Here is an 8,808-nt window from a genome sequence, read left to right as displayed (position 1 = left end):
AGCCCGGAGCTAGGGAGTGTTGTCTGTTAGCAAACCTTTTGGTGGCAGGGCAGTGTGAGTTTGCCCACATCCTGCATTCATGATAAACAGTTTGCTGTTTGTAGCCTCCAGCGGAATGCTGAGTTGGTCACGTTCCCCACGGGCCTTCGGCTCTGCTGAGTTGGTCACGTTCCCCACGGGCCTTCGGCTCCCTGCAGGACACCACCTCCTAGACATTTGCCCACATTTGCTGACCTACACTCAGACACTCTGGCTGGTCTAGACACTCAGGGCCTTTACTCCGGCTCCTGCCAGAGGCCTCAGAAATCCACACCTCACTGATAGCGCCATAGCTCACCAGCGTCCGTGGTGAGCCAGTTTCCTTGGCGGCAGCATCGTCCGCCTTGGGAGGGGCCGTGGGGACCGTACGGAAGAAACTGCCACTCAGAGGCATTGCTCCGTGCTGGGCAGTGCCATCGAGAAGTGCACCTAAGCGGCCACCAGTGAGCGATGACCACGCATGAACAGGAATGTTCTAGAGCAGAATGTACATATGAAGGCTGAGGCCTGGGCGAGAACCTGAACCTGGAAGCCACCCTGACATGCTCCTCACCCTGGGGCAACGTCCACCTCCTCGCTGTAGGATGCGGAAGATGCCGCCGGTGCTGTGGACCGGGAGGGCCAGCACGTAGGCGGCGGCCAGTGAGCTGTAGATGCTCAGTCGCATCCGCCTTTCTCACGCCCCTTCACTTTCCCATCCTCCCTCCTCTCCTCTCACCTGCATGGTAACAACGATTGTGACACTTGGTTTTCTTAACTCAAGAGGTGCACGTGATTGATTTTTAAAATTCCCTCAAAAGAACGTTTTCGTGAATTGAAACTAATGATCAAACAGAAGCTAGGCCGGAGACAATGGCACCACCCTTTCTGCTTCCCTCAGTTCCACTCGCCTCCCCGCCCACACCCCACCTTCCTGCTGAGTGTGGGCTGGGGCAGGCAGCAGGGAGGACAACGTGGAAAGGCAACGGCCAGGAGGAAAAGGCGGGCAACAGCGGGAAGGGAGGTTTGCCTCCCCGCTCTTCCTGTGCTGACCTCCCGCCTCGCTTACAAAAATCACCACCGACATTTGGGAACCGTGCACGCTGACTGAAAGCAAAGCTCAGCTGACCTGTGGGGAGTCCCCTGGGAGCTGCCGCGGTGTCGCCGTTGAGTCCATCCGTGCCGCTGGGCCGAGGCAGCTGGACGTGAGCATGTGCGGGCGGTGCGGCCGGATGGAGCTCAGCAGCAACCGGGTGGAGGGGCCCGCAGCTCTCCCAGCTGCTGCCTAGCTGCTCCCTGGCCTGTTTTGAGTTAGTGGTAGCAGAAAGAGATGGCGGAGCAGCGGCCCTCGGTGCCCGGATGCCTGGAAGGGCAATGCATCCTCTCCTTGTGCTGCAGGAGGTCAGAGCCAGCCAGGGAGGCAACTGCCTGCTTGGTCTGCTAGTGTCCAGTCCGTATCCAGAGAGGGTGTGGCTGGATCTGAGAAAAAGCTGGCACCGGCCAGACTGGGAGTGGCTCAGTCCTGCCTGGCAGGAGCATCCACGGACTGGCTGGCCGGAGTGCAGGACAGCCGCCCAGGTTCCGCCTGCTCCACCACATTCTATTCGTAAGGGGCCATGGGCACTGCCCGCCTGGCCAGGTCTGCCGTGTAGAGGCGTGCAGGTGGCCAGTGACTGGCTGGGCTCCCGAGGCTGCTGCCTTTGCTCTGGGAAGACCACAGATGCCTCCTCTTGGGAGGGGCCTTCTTGTATGCCGCTTGCTGGGAGACGTGGCCCACCTTCCTCGGTGCGGCTCCTGCAGGGTGGATCTCTGGCCATCAGGCCAGCTGAGAGGTGTCTCAGGGCTCACTCCGAAGCCTTGGCTTGTTCTTTGTTCTCATTTTTTCTTTTGACCTCAAACAGGCCACGGTTCATGACTCTCTCAGGAAAGGATTTTATCTCCATCATTTGCAACTTCTTGGAGCTGAAGTCTGCACAGCACTGTGGAGATTGTCAGATCTGTGTGGACAAGGGAGGGCAGGCCTGGTGGTTTGGAGGAGTAGGGTTATGCCAGAGTGAGGTGGCACAGGGGTGCAGGCGGCTTCTTTGAGGGGGACCCAGGGAAGCAGGAACAGGAAAGCCAGCTAAACTGCAACCTCAGTCCCCGTTGAAGACAGTGGGGCCTGAGGCAGCTGCACCCAGACGTCTCCAGAGTTCATGTTGGTCCAAAGGAGAGAGGCTGGGTGGAGACTCACCTGCTTCGGTCCCCATGGGCTGAGTGTTGTGGAGCTGTCAGCTCCCTTTGTTTGGGGGTCTGTCCAAGCCTGGGCAGCGAGCTTCCTTGGGCTGGGAGGAGCCCACAAGGTGGACACGGGAGGAGAGCACTGCCCCTCATTTGCTCCGGCTGCTTGTCTCATTAGCCGTCAATTCACAGAGAGCAGTTTCCAGTAGAACAATTCCAGAAAAAACCAGAGCCATCACCAGGGCCTGTGTCTTTCATCCCTGACCTGGGGAAGGTAGCAGAAGCTTTCAGCAGCAACTATCTAAATAACCACCTATTTAACACATGGACCTGTGAATGGCAGCCCTGGGTGCTTTGTCTCATTGTTTTTCTTCTTTCCTCTCCCTATTTCCTTCCTCTCTTCCCCCTCAAAAACACGTGTGCATAAACATTTGCATACCCCAGCCACACCCCCAACAGCTTCTCCATGGGCTGGGGTCTCTGCCTTGTCGAAATGATATTAATAAATGATAAAGCCAGGGTCATCTCTATCTCTCATCTATCTCTATCTATTAATTATATTAATTATCTATCTATTATCTATCTCTATTAACCTGTTATCTACCTACTAACTACCTACCTATCCACATCTACTGTCTATCTATACCTAAGTTCATTAGCATCATTATCTACCATCTATCTGTCTCTATTAACCTATTATCTATTTATCTATCTCTCATCCGTCCATCCATCATCTTGCTGACGTTAGTTCTGGGACTCCTCAAGCCTGTGTGTGATGATGAGTGATCATCCAGCTGTTTGACGCTATGATTCTAGTGAATTTGCGTCGGGCAACAAATGTTTGGATGAGCACATGAATAAACACTATTTATTTGCTAAGTGTTGTAGGGAGCCTGCGCTAAAGAACCTTATCCATGTGAAACCATGACGTCCCACCCTCCCCTTGGCAAGGCTGTTATATGACAACTCTCTGCAAAGGCTACCTCCCAGTGTGGCGGGAACCAGGGCCAGTCCCATGCATGTGCACATTCTCCAGGTTGCGTGCGAGGCTGCTACGCCTGCAGGAGGGCTCTGAGGTGGCCGTGTGCCCGAACCTCTGCAGAGGCTGCGGTGACAGAGGGCTCAGCAGAGTTACCTTCCACTGTGCACAGGAAGGAATGTGCCCTGAGTGCTGAGCTAAAGAGGAATACAGAGAGGTTTTCACCGACACCGGGCCCCTGTGCCACTACCATCTATTCATGAGCAGATGTTTATCGAGCAGTGACTGTAGTTCAGGCAACGTGTGCATGATGGTAGCAAAACAACAGGGGAAGAAAGTCCATCGCCTCTCCCTTCCTGGAGCTTCCATATTGGTGAAGGAGATGGAAAGTAAAATGAAAAGAAAATATAAAATTACAAATTTTACTATGTGCAATGAGAAAATATAAAGCGTGTGGTGACAGAGAATGGCAGGGAATGGATACTTAGTGTCATCAGGCAAGGATTTCAGAAGAATGCATCAACTTGGGGCTTATGAGAATTAAAGACAGTTTTTGAAGCACTGAAGTGAATGAATTAATTTGGGCATAGGGGACTGGGACAGCTAGAGGGGCCTCAGAATCACACTCTGAGATGTGAGCAGGAGAAAATCCACCAGAAGCATGATGATGACTCCCAGGATCTGGCTGGATCTTCTGGAATTTGAACAGAAACCTCAACAACACGTTTCTTTTGAAACTCTAAGATGCTGAATGTGAGGAGGACTTTGGGTAGGTTCTTATCAAACATTATTTCAAGTACCATCATAAAATAAAGGAAACTGTGGCCTCCATTGAGGCAATAAAGCATCAATATTTCAGCAGCTATTCACACACTTGTTTATACTGAAACCTGCTCCATTGACAGGTGGTGGAATCATTGTCAGGCTGGGCTCACAGACGTTGGTGTTACCAGGCGTAGATTATCAACGCCCATGCCCAGAGGCCCTGGAAAACTGTGACCGAGGATGAATTAAAGGAAATTACGCCAACAGGGCAACATGCCTGACATATTTCCAGAAACAGAAACAAAAGGGTCTGCATAGCTAGGCCAGACCACAAAACCATCTTGTAGAAGCACATCAGCCTCAAACTACTGCAGAAATGGAATTTGTACACCACACTTAGAAGAAGTTATTCTTAAGGACTGTATTTCAGTGTTAAACTTTATAGGCTAGGGAGATTTTTTTAAAAAAATAATAGTTCTTTGATTGTCTTTTTTTCAGCCGAATGGTTTAAAATCATCCAGCTGGTTAGAAAAATGTCAGCACTGTCCTCACATGAAACATTGATCCACGTGGGCACTGACACGTTTCAGCTTCAATATTTGACATCAGATCAATCTTGCCTTCTCCTGCATTAGCAGCCCAATATTCAGGCCTGCAGACTGGAGGCTGCTGCACCTGGCTTTTTGCCATACAGGCTGACCATCCCTAATTCAAAAACCTGGGATCCCAAATGCCCTGACATCTACACTGTTTAGAGCACTAACCTGATGCCACAAGTGAAAAATTTCACACCTGACCTCATGTATTAGTCCGTTTTCATGCTGCTGATAAAAACACACCCAAAACTGGGAAGAAACAGGGGTTTAATTGGACTTACAGTTCCACATGTCCGGGGAGGCCTCAGAAGCATGGTGGGAGGCGAAAGGCACTTCTTACGTGGTGGCAACAAGAGGAAAATGAGGAAGAAGCAAAAGCAGAAATCCCTGATAAACCCATCAAATCTCGTGAGACTTATTCACTATTAGGAGAACAGCACAGGAAAGACCAGACCCCATAATTCAATTACCTCCCCCTCGGTCCCTCCCACAACATGTGGGAATTCTGGGAGATACAACTCAAGTTGAGATTTGGGTGGGGACACAGCCAAACCATATCACCTCATGTGACAGGTTGCAGTCACAGTGTAACCAAAATTTCATTACATTTACAAACTATTAAAAATATTGTATAAAATTACCTCAGGCTATGTGTATATAAAGCATGAATTTATTTTGCGTTTCCACTTGGGTAGCATCTCCAAGATGTCTCATTATGTATACCCAAATATTCCAAAATACGAAACAATGAAACACTCAAAACCCTTCTGGTACCAGGCATTTCGAATAAGAGAGACTCCACTTGTACCAGCTCCGTATCCCACGGCTTTTGCAAAATCTCTATGGCCTGGTGCTAAGGCATCTTTTGGGTTTAAAGCACTGCTTGTGTTGCTTATTCTGAAAGGGTTAAAGGGAGAGTAATCATTGATGGTGTCCCGCAGCCATGCCCAGCAGCCCGTCAACCACAGGGAGGTTGAGAGAGAGAGCGGGTGGGTCCAGGCGCAGCCACCCGTTCACTACCAAGCGTGCACTCATCCCAGGAGCTGCCACCCTGCACGCGCCAGGAACTGATCAGGAGGGAACAAGAAGGACATGGCTCTGTCCTCAGGGAACTCGGGGATAAATAACATATGCAATTAAGATGTAAGACAAAATATATTCATATAAAGTGCAAAAACACAGGCACATCACTCTCTGCCTTCAGAAGTTAGGGTGCCAGAGCTTGGTGCCTGGGAGTGGCCCGCAGAGGGTTCAGGGCTGCTGTGTGTTCAGGTTGTTCATCTGGCTCTGATGATGAGGGTGAGCGCAGGCTGTGAAAATTCATCAAGCTGATACTTTAAGTGTACTTTCTGTATGTATGTTCTGTTTCCATAAAAAGGGAGAAGTGAAAAAAATTAATGAGAAAGAAGGCTCGAGTTACAAAATCAGAAATTTCATCAGCTAGTCTACCTCTCCGCCGCCTTCTTCTCTGCCTGGGGCCTCTGCCAGAGTGGGCAGCACAGGAAGGTGCTGGACTCTAGGTGCCTTGCCGCCCTCAGAAACTCCACATTTCACAAAATGGTCAGATGCCAATGCAAATTAATGACGTAAGTTTATGTTGCTAAAATGATGACCCCAGGCAAAATAAACTCTTGCTTAATCCATGCTTTTTCTGGCAGCCTCGTTTACCAAGGCACCAGGTGACACTGGGGTGTGCTGCTGGCCACTCACCTCACATGCTGCCCAACCTAAGCTTGGATCCCTGGCTGCCCCCAGACCCCACATGCTATTGCCTGTACCGGGGCCGCCCCATCACCTGCTTGGTGCACTGGTGCTCAGGGCCAGAGGCTGGTTCAACTTCTGTATCACTGTGATGTATTTTCCTTCAGCTTTTTGAAAACAAACTTTTCAAGAAGGAATTAAGATCATGCAGTGTTCCCAGCACTGGTTAATATTAGACCAACACCTGCCCCATGGTACATTTGATTGAACTGTGTTGTGGGGGAGATAACCGTCCTCCCTAAGTTCCCTGAGGACACAGCCATGTCCTTCTTGTTCAGTTCCTGGTGGGTGCTGGGTGACAGCTCATGGGATGAGTGCCGTGCAGGCTGTGGTTGACGGGCTGATGAAGGGGTGGCCGTGCCGAGACGCACCTGTCCTCCCCTCCTTCTCCCTGTGCCATGTAGATGTGGTCAATGGGCTGATGGGCATGGCTGTGGGACCCCATCATTCCCCCGCCCCTCATAACTCTGCTCTCCCAGCTCGACTGCTCACTTCAGACTTCCCTTATGGAAGGAGTTGCCAGATAGAGCAAGCAAAATACAGTGTGCCAGGTAAGTGTGCATTTACAATGACCATGGATTATGTTTTGGCATAATCTAATACATGGTAGTAGAGTAGGGTTGTATACAGTGTCATCTAAATCTAGTATAAGTTAAGAAATTTTTGTGGTTGATTGAAGTTCAGGTCGACCCAGGTGCCCTGTATTTGCCTGCTGCATGCTAGGGTACTGCCTAGCACACTATGCTGGGCCAATATGTGTGTGTCTTAAGGGAAGGGCAGCTTTTCATCACTAAACTCCTTGAAATTTTTTTAAGGGAGAGGGGACCAAAAAAGCCCTTCATTCCCTCAAGTGAAATGTCTCATCCACTGCAGTGGCGATAACTCGGAGGGTGAGTGGAATGGATGGAAACCCTTGAAGAACAGATAAGAATTTAGGTGGAGGGTCCTTTGCTCTCTCAGGCAGGTTGGTGGATGCATGGGCTTTGGGCAGGTGCCTGAAGTGGGGTGGATGTCCTGAGTAAGAGAGAGTAGGGTGGGTGGTGGGGGGTAGGGGCGGATGGTGAGGAGTAGGGGTGGATGATGGGGGGTAGGGGAGGATGGTGGTGTTGGGGAGGATGGTGAGGGGTAGTATTGGGTGATTGAGATGGGGTGGATAGTGAGGGTTAGGGGTGGATGATGGGGAGATGGATGATGGGGGTTAGGATTGGATGGTGGGGTTTGGGAGGATGGTGAGCAGTAGGGCTGAATGCTGGGGTGGGGGAGAATGGAGAAGGGTAGAATTGGATGGTTGAGGATGGGGTGGATAGTGGGAGATAGGAGTGGATGGTGAGGTGTAGGGGTGGATGGTGAGGGGTATGGGTGGATGGTGGGGAGATGGATGATGGGGGTTAGGATTGGATGGTGGGGTTGGGGAAGATGGTAAGGGGTAGTACTGGGTGGCTGAGGATGGGGTGGATGGTGAGGGGTAGGGGTGGATGGTGGAGTGCAGGGGTGGATGGTGGGGAACGGGGGTGGATGGTGGGGAGCAGGGGTGGATGGTGGAGTGCAGGGGTGGATGGTGGGGAGCAGGGGTGGATGGTGGGGAGCAGGGGTGGATGGTGGAGTGCAGGCGTGGATGGTGGGGAGCAGGGGTGGATGGTGGGGAGCAGGGGTGGATGGTGGAGTGCAGGGGTGGATGGTGGGGAGCAGGGGTGGATGGTGGGGAGCAGGGGGTGGATGGTGGAGTGCAGGGGTGGATAGTGGATAGTGTGCAGGGGTGGATGGGGGCATGGGGATGGATGGTGGCATGTGGGGGTGGATGGGGAGGGTGAGGCTTGCATCTCTGGTGAGCCTTGAGTGAGACTGGAGCCTGTGGGTTGGAGCTGCTTCATCTACAAGGAGACAGGAGAGTTTTGTGTGGTGTTGAAACTGCTATTGTATTATTCTGCCTGGATTGCTGTCTGTGGACTGGGTAGTTTCAGCTTAAACCACATACATTGATTCCTCACAGTTATGGAGGCCAGAAGTCTGAGATCCAGGGGGCAGCAGGCAGATTGCATTTTGAGGCTTCAGGACTTGCCCAGCAGCCCCTGTCCCTCTGTGCATGTGTGCCGAGACAGTTGCATTTTGAGGCTTCGGGACTTGCCCTGCAGCCCCTGTCCCTCTGTGCATGTGTGCCGAGGCAGCGAGCTCTCTGGTGGCTCCTCTTATATGGACAGCAATCCTATTGGCTCAGGGACCCACCCTTATGACCCCATCTAACCTTAACGACCTCCTTACAGGCCCCTGCTCCACAGTAGTCATGCTAAGGGGTGGGGCTTCCCCTGGGAATTTGCAGGGTGGGAGTGCTCAGTTCAGTCCATAGCAACTTTTGAGTAGAAGTTTCTGAAATACTTCTGTCCATTTTCAAAAGCTATCTCTCAAGCTCTATACTACATATTCCCTGACTTCAGAGGCTTAGTTTCTAGTTGGAAAAACAAAAGTAAACAT

General features: G+C 51.4%; 1 pseudogene; it reads right to left on the bottom strand.

Moving 5' to 3' along the window:
- Nucleotides 1–1,329: 1,329 nt before the first annotated feature.
- Nucleotides 1,330–6,784, bottom strand: LOC129059837 (uncharacterized; annotated as a pseudogene).
- Nucleotides 6,785–8,808: the final 2,024 nt, after the last annotated feature.

Source organism: Pongo abelii, chromosome 5 (assembly GCF_028885655.2).
Source record: "Pongo abelii isolate AG06213 chromosome 5, NHGRI_mPonAbe1-v2.0_pri, whole genome shotgun sequence".
NCBI classification, from domain to species: domain Eukaryota; kingdom Metazoa; phylum Chordata; class Mammalia; order Primates; family Hominidae; genus Pongo; species Pongo abelii.
The sequence above is the reverse complement of the archived record's forward strand: the minus strand, read 5'-3'. Positions and strand labels throughout refer to the sequence as shown.